This window comes from Spodoptera frugiperda, chromosome 30, assembly GCF_023101765.2.
Source record: "Spodoptera frugiperda isolate SF20-4 chromosome 30, AGI-APGP_CSIRO_Sfru_2.0, whole genome shotgun sequence".
In the NCBI taxonomy this organism is placed as follows: domain Eukaryota; kingdom Metazoa; phylum Arthropoda; class Insecta; order Lepidoptera; family Noctuidae; genus Spodoptera; species Spodoptera frugiperda.
Window position 1 is genome coordinate 11,127,383 of NC_064241.1, and position 8,958 is coordinate 11,136,340.

Genomic DNA, 8,958 nt, shown 5'->3' on the forward strand with positions numbered 1-8,958 from the left:
GAATTTCTTATACATATCTTATCTTATACCCAGCTTTATATACTTTCCGTCTTTAACCCTCGCATATTGCGTAGGTAAATGGTTATGTTCTAAATTAGCTTTGAGAATGGTATCATCCGGAGATATATGGGCAAAGGCTCGGCATTTCTTCTTGTACCGTGAACACGTGTAGCGGTAGCCTCTGTTCCCTAAATGGCCACTCTTGTTGAAGGAAAACCCATTAATCAGGAGTAGCCTGGCACCACGAAGCAGAGTAATGTATTGTACTGTGGATCAGAACCAATATTTATTTTACTTTAAACACCGTACTCAAAGGTTTTATATTTAATGGTTACTTAACCCAGTCCTTAGCAATTGTTTTTGATACAAAATTACTAAGGAATGGTTTAAGTAATAATCATCAAATGACTCTAACTACCGCACTCAGAGACATTTAATGATTACTTAAACTATTCCTTAATAACGGTTTTGTTCCGAAAACAATTGCTAAAGAATAGGTTAAGTAACCATTAAATGACTCTGAGTATGGAGGTAAGTTCGGCAGTAAGTTTTTAAACTTATAATTGTAATAACCTTATAAGTTATAATCACGAGACGTGACTTTAACTTACGTTATAAACTACACTTATAAATTCACACGGTTTTACTCAAAAAATACTTCGTTTGCATAGTAATAATTTAATTTTGGTATACTGAAGTAAATTAAAGAGTTTTAAATATAAATGCAACATTATATTTGAAAAAAAAAAACTGTTAACATTTTGTAACTAAAACATGTTTGCAGGTCAGTTTTGTTTTAAAAGATCGTAATTTGTGTTATATTAAAATATACTATAAATTATCGTTACATATATATATTTATTTTAAATAAAAATAAATCACATTATAATACATCTTAGTAGACTTTCAGTAGCGTGCAGCAACTATCTTTTTATACCACAACGTTGGCAAAAAAGCAAACGGTCCACCTGATAGTCAGTGGTTACCGTGGTCTATAACAACTATTTTTTTATAGTTATTTAAGATAATTCTAGTACTTTCTGTTGTGGTTTCAATTTTGTAGTAAAAATTGCATTCTTAACCGTATTTTCTACGGTAAAAGTTATGAGTATTAATTCAATATAAACACAAGAACTCAAAATATTCTAATATACAACTCAATATAGGTTCTCTTATACAATATAAATGCTTCATTTTATAACGGACTAGCGTGTATCGACTAGGATTTAAAACTTACAGTGTAATCTGAGATCATTATAAACAAAGAGTTGCAATCTTTTTGTGGATAGAAATATAGCGCTTACGCTACAACTTATTGCATTGCATTTTGAGATTTAAATACACACATTTAAAGTTAAATTTGATTACAAGTTTACTGGAGCGAGTATTGGTGGTAAACACTAACCACTTAAATTGAACTTCTGTGAACTACTTAGCAGGTTACTTAGCAGGTGTTTAGATGCGAAGAGCTTAAAATCAGGGAATCAAGGGAATTGGATGATCATGATCAAGCCGATAAAATTTATTTTCAACTAGCAAATCCGGTGAACTCCGTTTCGCCACCAATGATTTTCCCTGTTTTCCTGCTTTTCTCTTGATTTTTTTTCTGAATTTTCTTTGCCATAAACCTTACGGAACTCGAGACCTTTCCAACGAATGCAAAACCGTGGAAATCGGTTCGTGCGTTTTGGAGTTATAGCGTCAGGAAGGAAAACCCGACTTATTTTTATATAATAGATTATTTTCAATAACTATTGAAAGACAATTTCACAACTGGTGTGATTTTAGAAAATATGCCGTATCGAATGGGATGACAAAATGTGCTCTTTTCACCTAATATTCTATGATTTTACCGTAAAGGGGTTTTGTGCCATATACACTATCGCTAAGTACGCGATAAAATGTCCATGTCTATGATATAAAATTAAAAAGCTTTTAATACCGTGTACTTTCTATACAGGGTGTAAGCGGAACGCTCCCGAAAAACGCCACAAATTGTTTATGTTTTTATAATTTTAATCGTTTTTGTGTTTGTATTATTCATGCTATATTAAAATTCAGCATTAGATTACAACTATTATTACTTAAAATAAACATTGAATTCTTAATTTTTTTTTAAATAATACACGTTTTTTACCATCACCTGTTTGCGACGTTTGGGAGCGTTCCGCTTACACCCTAATATACAGTGTTAAGAAAATGCTTTGCAGTGTAAAGAAATTATACTTTATGCAACAGTGAAAAGGTTTAAAACAGCTTGATTGCAACTCTACTAACAGGACGTTTATTACAAACATAATACTATCATCTATCGAATAAGCTCTAAAGGTACGTATGCGTTAAAACCTTAACCTTACACTAAAAATCACTTTTTCTAATTTTATCGGACGACATGTGAAGAAGACATTTGTCAACTATCTAGTACAAGAGTCACTTGTATACAAAACAGCTTATCAAGTAACACCAATTTCTTCAATAGACTTTACACTTTATTACTAAACTATTAAAGTTAAAAATCTATTAAAGATATATGACAGTTTAGAATACCTTGATCTGCTGTTGTACGTATACATAATAATCTTATAAATAAGACAACACAAATTGATATGGATAACATTATTGCAGACTTATTTTAAAAACATTGGAATAATCCAGGAAGGCGAACATGGAAGAATCAATTTTCATTGATATAAAGACAAGCACGTCAAGCTATCCCAAAACTGTAACAATGTTTATTATAAGTTCTTTATTGCACAATAATTAAGGTTGAAAATGTAATAAACATTTTATACAGAATGGGGAATCTTGATGTGCTGTTCATGAATAAAAATGGAAGACTAAAATTATTTATTTACGCCTGATTACTGAAACTAGTACAGGGTCGAAATGAGCTAAAAAGGTTTCAGGAGTCACAAGCCAGCATGGGACTCAATATTAATTAAGGAAATCTCACTGATATATTTTTTACAACAACTTTAGAACCAATGTGTATCACACGTAGGTAAGGGTTAAGTAAAATGGCATAGTTAGGCCTATATGTGGATCGAACTGGACCAACGAATCAGTGAAATGGAACCAAGAATCTTTGGAAACAGATTGCAATAATGTACTTTAGTACAATTTGAATATTATATTATAACAAAATTCTACTCAGTAGCTTGTATTGATTCATCAGTTTCAGTTTTTCGTTGTTTCTTTCTCACCGGAGTGGCAAAAGGCGTGTGTGTGTGATCCATATTACTTCTCACAATTGTCATATCATCAGCTAAGTGTAGGTAGGCTTTGCACTTATGCCATCGGTTCTTCGTACAGCCCCATCGGAATCCACATTTTGTCCTGCTCTGTTTATAGTACGTGTAGTCGTTGAAAATCAACCTCTCTTTCCCTCGTGTCGTCATGAATATGTTAACTGAAATTGCATCACATTAGGTAGTAGCCATGATGAGTAAATTCATTAAAATAAAGCACAGCAACTACTTGTGTTAAGTTTATTCTAAGATACTTAAGTTTGGATTAGAAATGAAATTCGAAAATTGTTAAAATCGTTTTACTAATGACTAATCAGTCTTTTAATTATACATACTGTTAGAATACAAAAATCAACTGAATGAACATCACTAGTTTAACGGTTATCGGCAGCACTAGCTGTCATGTTGACGCTGTCAGCTGTCAAATGTGACAGATGAGTACATTTTCCCGCGCTAAGAGATGTAACGGCTATTTAGATTGGAAGTTTGAATATGAATGCATAGGTGGTTTTATAGATCTGTTACAATCGACTTTTAAAATTATTAAAGAATTGAGTTTTTACAGAACACCGGCTGGTGTAAAAAAAAGAAAAGAAATGTAATCCGAATATAAAAAAAAAAACACTCACAGTAGCATTAAAACGTTGTGTTTATGACCACCATTGAATAAACCTTATAGTAGACAGTGACCGATAAAAAAGCCTTAAAGTACATAAGGCAGAAGAATCAAAATTTATTGTCAGTGACCACAGTACTTTTTGTAGAAAGAAAACCCATATAAAAGAATTCTATTGCCGCTATCTGATTCTATTATCTGGACCCTTTTGTTTTGATCTGAAACAAATCAAATTATTTATAGACACATATGATGATAATCACCATATAATAATGAATAAGAAGAGATCTTACCGTTAGATAAAACTATAGATTTAGTCCTTTAGATCTGTATGTGTTGATAAATGATGGAATCGAAGAGGATGTTTAAAACATTGGTAGAATGGTCAAAAATTTAATGAAATTAAAAAAGAATACAGTAGAGGTTGCTGTAAAATTACAGAGTTATAATAATGTAGGGATCCTACTTATACAACTGTTAATCTAAGGATAATCGTTTACATGTAGTATTAAAATGCTTTAAATCATTACACATTTAGTTTTATCTTCAGGTTTGTTAAAGAAAGGTAACTTATAAGTACTACAGATTTTGAAAATTAAATTTATCTCATAGGTCCTATTACTAAAATCGTATACAATAGTGTTTACACAGGTCACAGTCTTGGAATCAGTGAATTTTTCAAACAATAAAAAATGAGATCCAAATAAAATGCCAGAATATCACAAAACGTCAAAGTATGCAGTCTTAAGTATTACGATTATTTTCTCACCAATATGTTGTTCAAATGACACATGTTTCTCTTAAACTAACTAGGAATATTAGACTATCAAAATCTTAAATAACTTAATATTGTATGTCTGGTATATTTTGTTCTGGGTTAAGCACAAAACCTTTCAACTTAAAATCAGTTTAAAGAAAATTGTCTTAGATTAATGGTAGATGATTGGGGATTCCACAGGGTAGTATTTTAGGGCCACCCTCAAAATTTATCACAAAGGAAATCGGATATTACAGTATGTAGCTAGGTTCAAGTGGTGCTGGATCCATTTTCATTCAATTCTGTCCATTTGTCCGTTCTCTTTAATCAAAATCCATCAGCAAATATCGGTTTACGTTTCGCTTATTTCTATTATCATTACTTTTGTCAGTTAAATAGTGGTTTACAGCCTCTCTATCTTACATTACATCGTATACGTGAATAATATAAATATTGATAGGCAATACAGTGATATATTGGCAGAATAATTTTTAAAAGCATGTACTTACTTACTTCCTACGAAAAAATATTTCTTAGACATTCATACATTGCTTATCAAAATAACGGATATGTTATAAAAATAGACAAGTAAGAGGCGTGTTTTCATTCTAGTCTAATCCTAAAGATAAATGCAAGAATATATTCTATAACTAATCTAAATACTACAAAATGCTGAATCGATCACAAATATAATACTGGATGCGTTATCGAAAGGCAAAAGAAATATCACACGAGTTGCTAATAATCAAAAGGTTTAACATAAAACATTGGTGTTAATACTAATTTTAAAGACACGTTTAGTAAAAGGCACTTTTCAATGATCTTTGATATCTATCTTAATTTCTACTTCGTTATAACTAAGACTATTTGTAATACTACTTAAGATAAAACACAATATATGGTAAAACTAACACTGAAATAGGCAATAAAATACGGTTACATGGTTTCATATAATCACAATACACATACATCCTGTATCACTTAGCTTGATCAATTAAAGTAAGTATCCAAAAAAAGAAAAAAATTGACTGATCTACAGCCTCCTTCAATTCTGAGTATGACAACTTAAAATAACATTTTTACCCTACATCAAAATCTTATACAAAAACCAGGAACAAACATTAATTTAGACGGAACTTATAAAAATGAGATTTTTAAGAGATCCAAATTTCAACGACTTAAATTGTGAATTACTTCCATAATTAATAATTCCTTAATTCTAAAAACAGAATGGCTCATACTGTTTATAAAGCTACAAGTACATACAAATCAGCTAAGCGCATAATTAAATTAAACTTATCAAAATAAAACCTACTGAAGCAGTTTTAGAACTTAAGTTAACTAAGAATGAGTTTAAATTGTAATGACAGAAAAAGAAAAAAAAATGATGCATTATACGTATAGTACTAACATTTAGGCCTACACAGATGTACTCGTATGATGAATTAAAAAGGGGGCTACTGTGCTAATGTAGAAAGAGATTTTTTTACCAATCACAGCGGCTGTCAATTATTGAACGTCCAATGTTTTGACACTAGCTAATTCTCTATTGGACGAATACCGAAAGGTCACACTAGCGGTATTTTGTGAACAAAATACAGTAGGCCCTATTGTGAGGGCATCATGGGCAGTCGTACCAATGCTTGCAATGGGAGCTATCATTTCTTTATCACCAGATATCATAATTGTAGATATACGTTAATCATTTTCGATGATAATTACAGTTTTTATTCATTCAAAAGTTCCTAACAGTAGGTACCCTTCTACGAAACAAAAATAAATTTTACTTTACTTATTTTGTCATTCTGTGCAAGCCTTGTTGCAAGTTACTACTAAGACTAATAACTACCAAAAACGCTGTGAGCAGCTAAATAATTTTGAAACGGAGTTAAAGCAGGGTAGTGTTCATCGATATTGATGATGCTATTATTCTGTGTATCTTGTTTGCCTTCTTTTTTCACCAGCTTTGGTACTGGGCCCTTTATTTCCTTCTTTAGGCTCGGGGGATGACTGTGGAGGATGTTGGCTTTTAAGACTTCGAGACGGTCGGTGATGATGAGGTGGGCCTTGCATTTCCATTTGGAGCCATAGGCAGTGCAGCTCCAGCGATGAGCGTTGCTCCTTGCCTTCAAGTGCTTGTAGAAGGTGAAGTTGTTCAGACGCAAATTGATCCTACCGCTCGGTCGTAAGTAGAATTCCACTGTTGGAAAAACAATTTGGTTAGGTTCGTTACCAATTTTATACACATCTTCGTTATCAAATAGAATGGTATGTACTTTAGCACATTTCCTTTACGGCCCTACTTAGTTGGATTACAAATCTAATAGTTCTTACATAATAAAGGGTTTTCAAATAATAATACAAAGTATTCGTATCATCATTTTATAATAAGTGCAAGGATCTCTATTCAGATCAACAATACAAGCTGAAAACGACAAAATAAAGGTAGTTATAACTTCGATTCGATTTTAATAAGCAAGATACAAAACGATATATTTATTCATACAATTCTATACTCTATTCTAGTACATATAAAGTAGGGTGTCCCAAAAAATAAAAGTCGATATTTTTGAACGCATACCCTCTAATTATTTTCGAATAGTGTCAACATACACGTATATAAAGTTTCATTTACCTAGAAGCATGGTAACCCGTGCCGACTTGCCTTGATACATGTCAGTACTTGCATATTTTGGCGCGTCGGAGTTATCGTATCGCAGTGCTAGTTATTACTTGTTTGATTTATTAGGGAACATATTGTTTTCGTTTAGTCAAGATATCAGGGGTATTGCACAGTTCTAAAAAGTGCATATTCTTGATAGATGATGTAAAACATTAAATTACCGGTTCGAAATTGCCCTCCAATGGCCAAGTATTGGCAGTTTTGTTTTACAACATTCGCGAAGACAATATAATCAATGAAAGTCCAAACCTAACTATTCGTGAGTGCATTATTTATTAGGAAAAAGCCCGTATATCAACTAAAGCATCACCCAACTGAGTTAAGAAGCTAGTAACCTTTTATACCAAGTTTGGAGAGATCTACAAAAAAAATACGAAAAAAACCCAAGACTTATTTAAACGGCCTCATCAAGTTTATTTCTAATTTGGACAATTTATTCGACATTGCATATCAGATTTGACGCTCAATAAAGATAGATGAAAATAGGATCTTCCTGCAGCGACAGAAAGAGTCTGGCAGGCCTGGTCACTTAGCTGAAGTGGACAAAAACCGGATCCTCGGTAAACTCGCTAGGTAGGCCGCAGCTCCAGATCAGATATCAGCCCTACTGGGCCCATGTATGGTGGTCTGATGGCTCTTTGTGCCGCACGGGTCTGGTTCTGGTCGGGTGACGAGCTACCTTTTGCTCGCCGTCCGCAGACCCGCACTTACGGTGGCCAGAGATCGTTGCGCGATCCCTGACGCCCGGAGTGCCTCTCGCGACGGCTGGGTCTTGAGGAGGTTCGTTTCCTTACGCGTCCCGCTTCTTCCTTAGCTAGCATGACTGCTTCGCAGAAGGAGGAGATCGCATCCCAGTCTCCCTCGCTCCGCACCATGGATTGAAACAATGTCGGACGCGAGAGGTCGCCGTCGCCGAGCACATCCCTGAGGACACGGCGGTGCTCAGCCCATACAGGGCACACGGCCACCTGTACACCAATATGTTCCAACGTGTCCTTCAGGCGGTCACTATTGAGGCACTTGGACTGAACATTGTCGATTATTCCATATGTAACTCCTCCAAAATCAAGGCTTTGTTCGATCATTTTAAAATTGATGACTATAATTCCTACACTAGGTCCTATTCAAGGTCAAAGAATGCTATTTTACTACAAATAAAACACAAATTTTAATACTGAAAGCCGTTAATGATACAGCCAATGAGGGAGCAGTGAAATTAATGCAAGATTTCCACGAAAAAAGTCACACTTGAATAGAAACAAAAACAGTTGTTACTACATTGCGCACAGGAACACAGACTGAAATATTGACTGTAGAAGAATGCCATTAAAGAGGAAATTTTATATATAATATTATTTTAATAATAAATAAATATTTAAAATAGCTAAATTTAAGTGATTTTCCTTACAATCTCCATACAAAATTTTTCTTGAAACTTTGACATCAAGTCGGCACGGGTTCCCGTTATCCGATACCAATGATATTTTTTATTTTAGTTATTATGGTCAAATAGAAAAAATATAGAGGGTATGCGTACTTAAAATCGAAAAAATTTTTTTCGCCCTACTTGGCTGGGACACCCTAATATAAAGGCATGTTTACCGTTATATGGTTGTAGATTTGTACGTGTAGTCAATGAGGGTTGTTGGGGAGG